The sequence below is a fragment of the Panthera onca genome, chromosome B2 (assembly GCF_046562875.1).
Source record: "Panthera onca isolate mPanOnc1 chromosome B2, mPanOnc1 haplotype 2, whole genome shotgun sequence".
In the NCBI taxonomy this organism is placed as follows: domain Eukaryota; kingdom Metazoa; phylum Chordata; class Mammalia; order Carnivora; family Felidae; genus Panthera; species Panthera onca.
In genome coordinates this window covers 131,789,453-131,802,155 of record NC_138343.1, presented here as the reverse complement: position 1 = coordinate 131,802,155, position 12,703 = coordinate 131,789,453, and the positions used below count along the sequence as shown (strand labels likewise).

Here is a 12,703-nt window from a genome sequence, read left to right as displayed (position 1 = left end):
CGGAACAGAGAGGGTATTAGACACTGAGAGATAAGCAACAGCAGAAAGCTGATACCACCCTCTGGTCTAAAGGGAAACAGGCAAAAAAAAAAAAAAAAAAAGTGTTCCCAGAATCAGAGAGAGCTTGAGCATTGAGGAGGGACTGCCAAGAAAGAGCTGTGGTTGTGGAGGGGCACCATCCAAAGCAGGGAGGAAGAGGGGAACCCAACCTCTAATTCCCCTGACTGGTAGGGCTTAGCTGGAAGGGGGTCTGCTGGTGCACGGAGATCAGTCTCCTGGGGCACAGAGAAAGGCATCAAAGGGAGGAGAGAGAATCTGGGGCAGGGAAAAACTGGAAAAAAAAAAACACACAATGCGTTTTGTTCATTGATTTTCACAAGCTCAGATTCCTATCAAGGTCCTCCTGTCTTTTGGTGACAGAGCCAAGGAACTATTTGTTGAAAGTAGGAGGAATGCAAAGATGGTCACCATTTAATGTTATCACTACACTGCTTTTATGCAGAATTGTTATTGATTGCACAGTGTTATTCCCATTGTGCAAAAGAGAGACTGATTTCGTTCTTCTGTTTTCTTAATCATAAGAACAATTAAATTGCATAGAAAAGAGAAACGTTTATGCTAATGTGAGTCTCTGCAATATGACTTAGATTTCTTTATTTTCCCATCCAAAACGATAAGAAAAAGAATAGAAAAGAAGGCACTGAAGATTTAAACACTAAATAATCCTGGGGCGCCTGGGTGGCGCAGTCGGTTAAGCGTCCGACTTCAGCCAGGTCACGATCTCGCGGTCCGTGAGTTCGAGCCCCGCGTCAGGCTCTGGGCTGATGGCTCGGAGCCTGGAGCCTGTTTCCGGTTCTGTGTCTCCCTCTCTCTCTGCCCCTCCCCCGTTCATGCTCTGTCTCTCTCTGTCCCAAAAATAAATTAAAAAAAAACGTTGAAAAAAAAAAAAAATTAAAAAAAAAAAAAAAGTTTAAAAAAAAAAAATAAAAAAAATAAACACTAAATAATCCTTCTGAATCAGCAAAGACACAGAAGGGCTCAATGGGGATTTAAGTGAGTAGCTTTTTTTGTACATATTTTAAGAGCATGGTTAAGGAGTGATAGTCATTTATTTGGTATGACTCATGGTCACTGACGTGGACACATTCTCTAAATATATGAGAAATCTAACCTGGGGTAACTATAGATTCATTTTCCATACATATGACTACACTGAGATATTATTTACTCTGGTATTCTGATGAGTAAGGAGGATGAAGAGGATGAGAGCAAATAGTTACTTGCCCTTGAGGATGACAAAGGAGATATTCTACTGTGGCAGCAGAACTCTTAGTTCTGGCCTCTTTTCACACCTTCAAGTTTTATGCCATAATTTATGACAAAATTTTTTCATTGATCTCTTCTAACGCCATGTTCTTTCTACTGCTACTGGGCTCAGTTCCCCATGGGTCACCTGGATCATAACAATGGCCCACTTTTTAAATGTCCTTATGGTAGATTTGGATAAAGTACCTGAGATTACTATAAGTCATCACATAAAAAAATGCTATTAAAATTTTCCCTATAATAATATAAGATAAAGAACATAGGTATTTCAAAAAGTAGTTTTCAGGCTACCTACCTTATTGGTAGGATTTATTTCATGATGATAGCACTATTTCCTCCTTTGTGTGGACATTTAACCATATTTGAAATATTCAGTTTCTTTTTCTGCCTCAGCTTTTCCCTTTCCACTTTGATAGAATTAAACATTTGATTTTTGTATTTTTCTTTTTTTTCTTTCAGAGACTCACAAAGGAAGAGATACTGAAGTGAATTTTAAGGACAAATTGGTTTTGGAAATGCTGATTCATTAAATTATGTATAGCCAATGTTTATTATAATTTTTTATATAACATTGGGTTCTATGCTGAGAATTTAAAAATACATAAGGCTTGGGCCCTCATTTCCAGAAATATCAAGTGTAATGAGGGAAGTAAACATATAAAGATAATTTCATCTAATGTGTTAAGGATAATAAGCAAAGTACAAATACATTTTCCTGGATACAGGCATTCTGAGCCAAGGTTCATAAACAATTAATAGAATAAATTCAAATTCTTTTCTTTAAAACAGCATGGTAGTAGTGATTAAATACTATACATGCATAAGACAGAATAGCTTGTCACATAAGCATCCGATACATGGTTATTATTTACTGATGTCAAAAAATTACTCGCACCCTTCTAAATTATTTGCACCCTTCCAAAACTTTCTGTTAGGGGATCACAAGGGTCCTCATTGCTCAGTGAAACAGAGCTGACACAATTATAAACTCTAAATATGCAAGTATATAGTTACAGAATCATGAATTTTATTTTATACTGTAACTGACTCACACCCATTTTGAAGACAGAAATACTGAGGTTTAGGTGGTTTAAGTGGCTTGCCCAAAGCACTGAGCTGTTTAGAGAACCCATGTCTGCTAATCCTGGACAGGGCCTCGCACTTCAGAGTATGCCTGTCTCCCTACTCACCTCACCTCCTACCTGTAATTTCCATCTGCATTAGAAATGACCCTCTTCTCAGAAACATTTCTGATTCATGCTCCTTTGACGGTGAAGCTGGGCTATTCTAGCATTGATGAAGTGTGAATGAGAAGCTGTTATTAATACAAACAGAGGCACCCTCTGGGTATTATGCAGTTATCAGATCAAGCATCAAAATAGGAAACTACAAAAACAACTAATGAAAACAAAATGAATATTGTTAGCTAAATTAATGCTGTCATCTTCCCCAAATGTGCCTTCAAATGAAATGGTCCAACAGCAAAAATAGAACAAGCCGGGAACACTTAGTTCTACAGTGTAGAGGATTTGAAACACAGACTTATTCTCCAATGTGTTAAATCGCTTAAGTATCAGTGGCAAGTGGGTATTAGCATGTGAGGACCCCCAAAAAATCCAGTATGCCCCTTCCCATGATTTCCCATAGAACTACAGCATAAAACAATAGCCACATCAATAAAATGAATCTGGATTTTGGAGCCTGACCCAGAGATACCTTCTCTGCCTCCTGCTCACCTACCTGCTTTAGGAATTTTAGGGGCACTGCCACTGTCCCCTTCCAATGCCATAATATTTGGCTGCCTCTGCAGCTGTGCTCCAGAGGGAGAGGAGTACCAAATCAAGAAAGAATATTGCTGTGCATATGTATTTGTTGAAACGAAGCAATGCTCCTAAGAGTAGTAAAATTAGTATCTGTGCCTGTTAAATTCATTTTCTTTCCTTTTCAATTCAGTGCCATCCTGTTAGTGGTTTATCCCTTTGTGGCCCATGGATATGTGGTGAAACACTCTAGAGTTTCTGTGTGCTGGAAGAGATTGATGATTGCAGAGCATAGATTTATAAGAGAGAGTCTTTGTTTGAGTAACTGATTGAAAGGCATTGTGATATTAATTGCTTTAACTCCTTCAAATCCCAAACATTGTTTACCATTTTACTTGATTTGCACTAAGAATTTGGAGGTAAGAAAGCTATTTGTGTTTGGCATCCCAATGGTCACAGTCCAGTAGGAGATACGGACAGGTATTACTGACTAATATGGGAGATGCTGTAACATCGGTGGGGAAAGAGAAAAGGGTTCCATAATGAAGGTATAGGCAGATGTGTGGGACGGTGGGGTGGGATTCCTCAGAGAAAGCAGGACAGCGATTGGCACCTGAACTAACCCTTGAAGAATAAGTACGAATTCCCTGCACAAAAGCAAAAGTATTAGAAACAGGGAATGTGGCACGCAAGGGCTGTTTCGGACCCTGTGATAAAAATGGCTGCTTCGAGGGCTTTTGGAAAAATTCAAGATTTGTCACTTTGTTTCCTGGTGTTCATGTATTCTACCTGGAAGAAAATAAATTAGTGGCATTGTGAAAAATAAGAAAAACCAAACAAGACATATGTTCCTGCCGTCTTTGGGGCCTAAATATATATCATCATAAACTTTTTACACCAAGGGCACACTTGAACTATGCTTGCTTGAGACATTATAAAATTGTCGGAATATTGCAGAATCTCACTGACCATCGCCAATCAGTCAGGCCAGGCGGCTAAAATTTTTAAAGACATTTTTATATTCTGATAAAGGATTGCTGCTTGTGCCATTTCATAATCATACACCTTTCCAAATAGGATTCCAGTACTGTTAATTCTTAGACGACGTGGTGCCGGCTCATGTTGGATACGAAATTTCATGCTGAAATTCTCTGATGTGCTTCTCAATTTGACATTTGAAATGCCTCAGGAGAATTTCCTAGTCAGTGAGCTTGCATAATTTTGAGTTACAGAAATTAAAGGAACTGCTATCCACATAAATGATGTTTTTTAATATGTAGAAAAAGAGTCCTCTACTGGCTCAGTAGATTGCAGTGAATATAAATTCTGGGAAATTTCTTTGATAAGATATGGATACCTGGGCTTAGAAAGTTTTACCAGGAAACTACCTGAAAACTCAAAGACACAGAGTGTAAATTCTGCACAAATAAGGGCCATATTGAGAAAGTTCCCCATTTAGAAACCCTTAAAATGAAGTCTAGAGATGGGCCTTTCAACTACTCACATCACTTGGCGTTAGATGTCCTCATTACTAACAGGGAAGCCTGGGAACCGCTTGGCTTACAGCACAGGGATATGTGAGCTTTGGTGAATGCATCCATTTATCATAAACTTATCAAGATACCTTTCATTACTTTTTTTTTTAAAGGCTCTTTGCCAAAATTATTGAAAGAACCAACTATTCTATAGCAATTTGGGACTTATCAAACATTTTCTTTTTTTTCTTTCTTTCTTTTTTCTTCTTCTTTTTTTTCTTAATTATGCAGTAAGTACTGCATTAGCATTCAACAATGCAAAAGACAAAAGAGCCACAGTCTTTGTTCTGGGAGGGGGCACTGAGTGCACAGTTCGCTGTGGCCAGAAGCTGTGTTGTTTTCTTCACAACCAAGCTTACTCTTGTCATCATACGTGAGCCATGCAAAAGTATTTTGGGGGAAAAAAAACATCCCCACAGAATCTAAACGCTTTATCTGTGGTTCCATTCTATTCTTCTCTCCTCTCCTTTCTCACAACCTGGTTATCTGAACTGAAGCAATGGTGAGGGTAGTAAAACATAGATCAGAGAACTGTGGAGGCAAGAGATGGGGATAGACCATACAGAACCTTGTAGGCCATGTTGGAATTTGGGCCATTACTTTTAATGACATGCAAAACCACTAGAGATTGTGAGGCAGAGAAGAGCATGGTAGGATTTAACGTTTAAAAGGATTAGTCTGGCAGCATCTGGGTGGCTCAGTGTCTGACTCTTGATTTCAGCTCAGGCCATGATCTTGTGGTCATGAGATTGAGCCCTGCATGGGATTCTCTCTCTGTCTCTGCCCCCTTCCACTCATACTTTCTCTCTCTCTCTCAGAATAAATAAACATTTAAAAAAAGGACCACTCTGGGGCACCTGGGTGGCTCAGTTGGTTAAGCGTCCGACTTCGGCTCAGGTCATGATCTCACAGTCTGTGAGTTCGAGCCCCGCGTCGGGCTCTGGGTTGATGGCTCGGAGCCTGGAGAATGCTTCCAATTCTGTGTCTCCCTCTCTCTCTGCCCCTCCCCCGTTCATACTCTGTCTCTCTCTGTCTCAAAAATAAATAAACATTAAAAAAAAATTAAAAAATAAATAAATAAAGGACCATTCTGTCTAGTGTATGGTGAGAATAAACCACAAACCATAATAAGCATTCAAGAAAGGACCCCCAAAGGACCCCGAAAATCCTGACAAGAGGTAATAGAAGCTTGAACTAGATTGGCAGGAGTAGATGTGGTGAAAAGTTTTCAGATTCTGGAAATATTTTGAAAGTACGGCGAATAGGATTTACTGACAGGTTGAATGTGGGATGAAAGAAAGAATTCAAAGGTGGAACAACTGATTTGGGCAGAGAACTTGGAAGGATAGAGTTGCTATAAACTAAGAAGTAGAAGATGTCAGGCAAAGGAGTTTGATGTGAAGGTCAACCATTTACTTTGGTCATGTTAATTTTCCAATGCCTGACGTAGGACTAGGTAGAGACGCAAAGCAGGCAATTGCATGTAGGTCTGTGTTTCAAAGGCAATGGCTGGGCGGGACATAAGTCTGCAAGTCAACAGCACAGAGTAGGTCTTTAAAGTCACGGGACTAAAAGAGATCACTAAGGAATTAAGTACTGGGGCATTCTAGTGTTTACATTTTGAGGTCCCAGTAGACAAAATTCATACACACAACTGAAGTCCACCTGTTCGTTACTATGTCAATTGGCATGAAGTCAGAGACACCAAAGGAGGTAGAAAAGCAGTATGATGACTGAAGTGTCAAGTGAGATAATTTTTGGTTACATGACTAGATGATCTAACCTAGAGAATCCATTTAACATCTGATATCCATTTAACAAATGATGACCTTGCAAAAAGTGTGTTGCTTTAAAAAATGCTTCAAAACAAGCATAGTGAGTCATAAATAGAACATTCTTAAGTTCAATCAATGTTTATTGTTTGAATAAGAAGAGTCGTTAGCCTGATTTGTGTCCATTATTGCAAATTAGAGATTATTGTACAAAGAAAAATGAGGAAAGTATGTACTTAACTATGTCTCTGGTTTTGCCTTATAACTTGCATAATCAAAAAATTTTATTGAGGGCTTTTCCCTAATACTAAACCCATATGTATATACTTTGTGAGTATGGATTAATCCTGGAATCTTTTCACTTCCCTCATCATGTTTTTTACCCCATATCCAAGAATCAGTTATGCTAACTCTACCGGAAGTTTTCATCTTCAAATCCCTTGACCACCTTTTTGAAGAGACAAATCCCGTTAATTCCATAAGGTCCTAAGTTGACCTGTATCTCATACTGATTGAGAAAAAACAGAAATAGCTAGGAATGAGAAAGCCAGTTGAATCTCGACCACTAAGAACTTATGTCTTCTGCTCATAAAGAGTGTATTTTGACAGGTCAGTTATGTTATTACTCCAGAAGGCGGTTGACACATTGTCTTGGTAACATGAAAGTTTTCCAGGAGTAATTGACCTGAGAGTTTTGGTGTAAATTATTTTTAGTGGCCTAAAACTAATTCTAAAACAACCAAAAACCAAAAAAACAGAACAAACGTGGCAGCATATCCTCTGCCAGGAGACTTGAAATAAATCTTAGAAGGCAGCTGCTGACTCAGCACGGCCTTCGAGATTCTGACTGTCTTTTCTGAGAGTAGCTGGGATCTCTTGGGTCTTATCACGCATCTTTCAGGCCTGCATAAACCGAAGTTCTGGAGTCATTTATGAAAATCAGTCACCAAATACTGTGCCCTTTCAATATTTATTCATCGAACTCGATTGAGGAAAAAATTCATGGGCAGGAATCTTAGGCACGATATCACCACTGCATCTTTTCAGCAGAAGAAGATCTATTTGAGAATGTGGTGCAGACACAACCACTGCCCTGAAACTGAGTGGTTCAAGGTTACTTACCAGGCTTCATTCCATGTTCAGTGATAGCAAGCAGTCCTTCTAGCTGACTTTCTTTTAGAATCGTGCCTACAAAGTGCCATAACAGTCTCTATCAGGACCTATCTTAGCTTTGGTAAAGGAAACGAGACCTGATTCCGGGCATCTATTCTCCACTCATTCTAACTAGAAAGGCTAGGGCTCAAGGTAGAAAAACATGTGTTTAATGCTTAACATTTAATTTTTTTTTTAATGTTTATATATTTTTGAGACAGAGAGAGACAGAGCATGGGGTGGGGGGGAGGGTCAGAGAGAGGGTGACACAGAATCTGAAGCAGGCTCCAGGCTCCAAGCTGTCAGCACAGAGCCTGACACGGGGCTCGAACCCACGGACTGTGAGATCATGACCTGAGCCAAAGTCAGAGGCCCAGCTGACTGAGCCACCCAGGCACCCCATAACACTTAACATTTAACACTGGTGTTGATTTAGGGGGACTGTAAGTCTGCAAAGTTTATAGATATAGTAATGATATACACCCCCTTCAGATAAAACCCAGCCCAGATTTTCTCAAAGTTTGTTCTTTTCTTGTTTTACTGCTTCTCAACCCAAAACCTGTGATAAGAGATTGGGATACCTAACTGGGATACCTAATTAATCTCTACCTGATTTATCAGCTATATGAGACATTTTAGATATTAAATGTATGACTATTATTTTGGCAGCATTATCATTTTTCACAATTCCTCAGTAATCACAGACGTTCATGGATGGAAATAGGTGAAGAATTCACTTAATTTCCTGTTGTTTCAAGGAAGGCTGGGTTTAATATTATCTGGGGAAACATCCAGGGGAATTCTCATAACCTCAATGAGTGACTCAATTTCCCTGAAAAATAAAGACCCCTGATATTAGGAAAAATCTTCCTGATTGCTCCTTTTGGAGAAACTCCCATTACCTCCATCTAGGCCCCATTCCACTTCTAAGTAGGTGGCTGAGATAGTATAATGAAGATGAAGGTCAAATTCTAGTCCACATTTTCAAGAGAGCAATTTCTCCTTGTCACATCATGGGGTTTGTTTATTTTCACTTATAGGAAATTATCCATGTACCAATTATATTTTTTAAAAAATATATGGACATAGGTACATAGCTAGTAAAATATACTGTCTCCAAACCATGTGAAGTCATCTCATATAATGGAAGAGGGATCTATAAGGTGTTAGTTCGGCCTTCTGTGCATTGATATTTGCAGGATAGCTGTGGACTGTCAAATTCTGTTTTTGTAGCCTCCACGGATTATATCTCAACCATAAAGATCTTGGCTAGAAAGTGAGGATGTTGGGCCACGTAAATCCAGAAGTCCCTTCAATCAGTAAAATCTTCAGGTTTCTGTTTGGTTCAGTGTTAACTGAAAACAAGTTCAGCAGGCCTGGCAAGCACCTCATACCTGTCTGAATGCAAGCACTTGTCTTCTCTGAATGCAAGCACTTGTCTTCTCTTCAGCCTTCCTCCCATGGGCTAGATGTCCCAGTCAGTGCCTTCCTTTGTGTTTCTTTGCCTTCCTTTGTGTGTCAGTGCCTTTCTTACATACCGCTTTTTTCCGCTTTTTCAGTGACACCTCTCTGGCTGTGCTTGGAAGGGAAAGGTGGTGCAGGAGCTAACAGTGTGGCTAGCACTGTGTCCCTCACCCAGCAGAGATGCACCCCCCCCCCCCCCCCCCCCCCGCCTCGTGATGTGTGGTAGATGGCAGAGTTAGTGAGTAAAAACAGCTGGGAGATGGAAAAACCCTAAGGGTGGGAAGTCTCTGGTTTGTTTTTTTTTTCCACTTTAGTTTTCCTTTTTATTATTATTTTTCTTTCCTTCCCATGTTCTTATCTCCATATTCCAAAAGGTAGCGGGCTTATTCAGAAGTTACGGAACATAATGTTTTGAGTCTACAAGCAGGCATCTTCCAGTTTAATTTAAAAATCTGAGAAGTGGATTTTATCCATCCAGACTTCATATTAGCACAATGAAATCCTTAGCAAGACCCTTGGAGCAGGTCTGATCAAAGGGTGGGGGTTGTGAATTTAGGGAGTCGGCTTGGACCGTGGAGTCGGCCTCATTTATACTTTCGCACTTAGGCTGGGCTAAGGAGAAGGACAAACGGAAACAGGAAGTACTTGTTTCATGTCATAAATAACTTGGCTAGGATGTCGTCTGGTGAGAACGCATTAAATGCTTCCTGTTTTCATATTGATCACACACAAAAGGATAAGCTGTAGAACTCAGAAGTTTTTAGCATAAGAGAGAAAATGGGGGTGTTACCGTTCTAATGAATCCAGCACATGGCAGGACAAGTGTTAACACCTCACGGAGGGCTGTATTTTCTCATGGACCACACACATTGTGTGGGTTTCTCTACGGGCTGCCACCAACAGATCAAAGGTCTCCAACCAGAGAGAGCTTAATTGTTAGATCTAAGCAAGCAAGTGGGGACACTCTCAGACACATGTTCCACGGACAGTGTGAGTTGAGTTGTGCTTACCCCAATTCATTTCTGCCTTTTGTGTCAACCCTTACACATTAATCTCCTTGGTTACCATAATTTGCTGCCTCTAAGGTTTTTAACAACTGTAAATCACTGTGATTTTTCAATACTTGGTTAATTATAGATTCTCCTGTAAAGGGGAAATGATCACCTTGAAATCCTGCCCAGCTGGCTACTGTTTCTGTATCAAATGTATGTAAATCAAATTTATGATTTCTCTTGATCCACAACATATCCTCTTCCACTGCTGTACCAAAAAGGAATTTAAAAAGGAGAGAATTATTTTCCACTTAATTTTTTAGACAACTTATTTTTTTTTTAAAACCTTGTTTTAGGGGCGCCTGGGTGGCTCAGTCGGTTGAGCGGCCGACTTCGGCTCAGGTCATGATCTCGCGGTCCGTGAGTTCGAGCCCCGCGTCGGGCTCTGTGCTGACAGCTCAGAGCCTGGAGCCTGTTTCAGATTCTGTGTCTCCCTCTCTCTGACTCTCCCCCGTTCATGCTCTGTCTCTCTCTGTCTCAAAAATAAACGTTAAAAAAAATAAAAAAAAATAAAACCTTGTTTTAGAAAAAATAACCTGCTGTAATTCAGCCACTGTTCTAGGCACTGGGGATAGAGCAGTGAACAAAAGTAAGCACCTCTTACTTACAGACCTTACAAGTCCGTTGGGGACTTAATGCCATGACCTTATTGTTTCAAGTATTGCAATTATGCTAGTCTTAATTTGTAAACACAATAACTTCTAAGAATATTAATGGGCCCTGATTATTCAGAATACAATTGCCTGCCATGCAGAATGTCATTATTTATAATATCATGGAGTATGTGTGTGAGTATATGTGTCTGAGCGCTTCAAAAGAATTGGACGGGGTGGCATAAATTGTCAACTACATTCACGATACTGTGAATTTCCGTAAGGACTTGGTACTGTCATTAAAGGCTAATAAATTCTAGCAGTGAACTCATCTCAGAAGCACAGATGATGCACTGTGTATGTGCATTTGATGAGAGCCTTTAAGAATTATATGCATAATGGAATTAGGTAGGAAAAACAATAATCTGTAAATAATGAGTGATGTGGATGTCAGCTAGCAAGGATGCCCACATAGAAATCTTGTCTGTTTAGCTTTGGATTTTATTGTAGAAAATCGAGAATGCACATAACTTCATAACTCCCCGTAATTACTGGAGAAGTCACATGTATATTTTACCATCCCGGGGGAAAGACATTTATCAGATGGTAAAGTTATTGTCAGACACCATGTGAATTTCTTCAAATTTTAGAGAAAAGGAAATAGCCACCAGCTTAATAAACAAAATGTCTTGACTTTTTATTTTTTGAGTCTCAACTGAATTCGGAGACCATAAACATCCACTGAAGTTAATAATTCAGCAAATCTGCCCATGTAGATTTGTGTTAAAAAGCATCTTCCTTGAATTTAAACACTGACTGAAATCACATTTATTCATGAATTTTAGCACTAAGTACTGATTCATGCATAAACTTGGCTTGTGCGCTATAAAAATGTGCAAAGCACATTAGTGGTAATAAGGGCACTCCTGGCTTTTCTGTGCATTTGGAACAGCTATTTTCAGGTGAAACATTTAAACATCAGATCTTTCAGTGAAATGGCCATTTTGAGAATGCTTTCCTTTCTTATGTCCTTAGCTGAGGATGTGAACCCTGTTTTAACTGAGCACAAGCAGGAGTATGCAATCCAATGTGCTATAACCATTTACATGTGGAATGAATCAAATATTTGCCTGAAAATGAGTTCTATTAGCATTATTATTAAATCAAGTGAGCTGTAGACAGAATATGCAATTGGCGACTACTACTCTTCTAAAATCTGTGCTTTTGGAGAAATGATTATCAGGGTGAGTGCTAAAATAGCTCTCTACCTGTGATCCTAGTTGCAAAGACAGTTGGTTGATCAGATTCAGTGATATTACAGGGGAAAGATGTGGCGGCGGTGCTAATCATCCTGGCAGTGCCCTTTGAAGATGTGGACGGGAATGGCAGCAACAGTCAAATGAATGGCTGGCGAAATTAAACTTGATGACCACATTACTTATTATACTGGAGCTCATACATTACACTCAATGAAAGGAACCGTGCCATACAAATAGGAAAGTCACTGTTTCTTCTGGTTCCTAATTATATCGCTTTTTTCCATCTGTTCCTATTCCAACACCTTAACTCATTCTAGCAGAGAAAGAAACAGGTTTCTTTAGGACTGAGGAAATGAAATTGCATTTTTTACCACTATTTATTGAAAGGTTACCAAGACCCTGGAAACATGAGATGTTCTGAAGATTAGTGCAATATAAGGAGAAAGTTATGGTTCCTGCTCCACGCTGTCAATATGGGATTTTTGGCTTTGATACGCCAAACATGGTGTTACGCACTGAAAGGGTTGCAGCACACAGGAAACTGACGCCTTACTGAAGGGTAGAAACAGAAGCTCAAATGACAATTGTCTGTGGAAGGAAACACATTTTTTCTAAATTCAAAGCGAACAGACATGAACAGACAAGGCACTTACAAGTTGTAATCAATGGGGTCACGCAGTGGGGAGTGATTGCTGGGGAAGGAAGGGCAACTTCAGTGTGAGGGTCAATGAGAAGTGAGGCTTGGGAAGGCCTGGTTTTAAGGAAAATGAGAAATCAGTACAGAATCAGT

The 12,703-nt window shown here is 39.6% G+C and overlaps 1 long non-coding RNA gene across 11 annotated transcripts in view; it reads left to right on the top strand.

Moving 5' to 3' along the window:
- Positions 1-12,703, top strand: part of LOC132667733 (uncharacterized) — a 197,515-nt gene that overhangs the window by 172,490 nt on the left and 12,322 nt on the right. For 3 of the 11 annotated variants that reach the window (XR_013555801.1, XR_013555797.2, XR_013555793.2), the window contains one exon: positions 1,786-1,871. The exons of 7 other annotated variants lie outside the window; for them this stretch is intronic. This is a non-coding gene — a long non-coding RNA (uncharacterized LOC132667733). Of the gene's footprint in view, positions 1-678; positions 728-1,785; positions 1,872-12,703 lie in introns of those variants that run through there. One more of the 11 variants, XR_013555796.2, reaches the window with a different exon arrangement.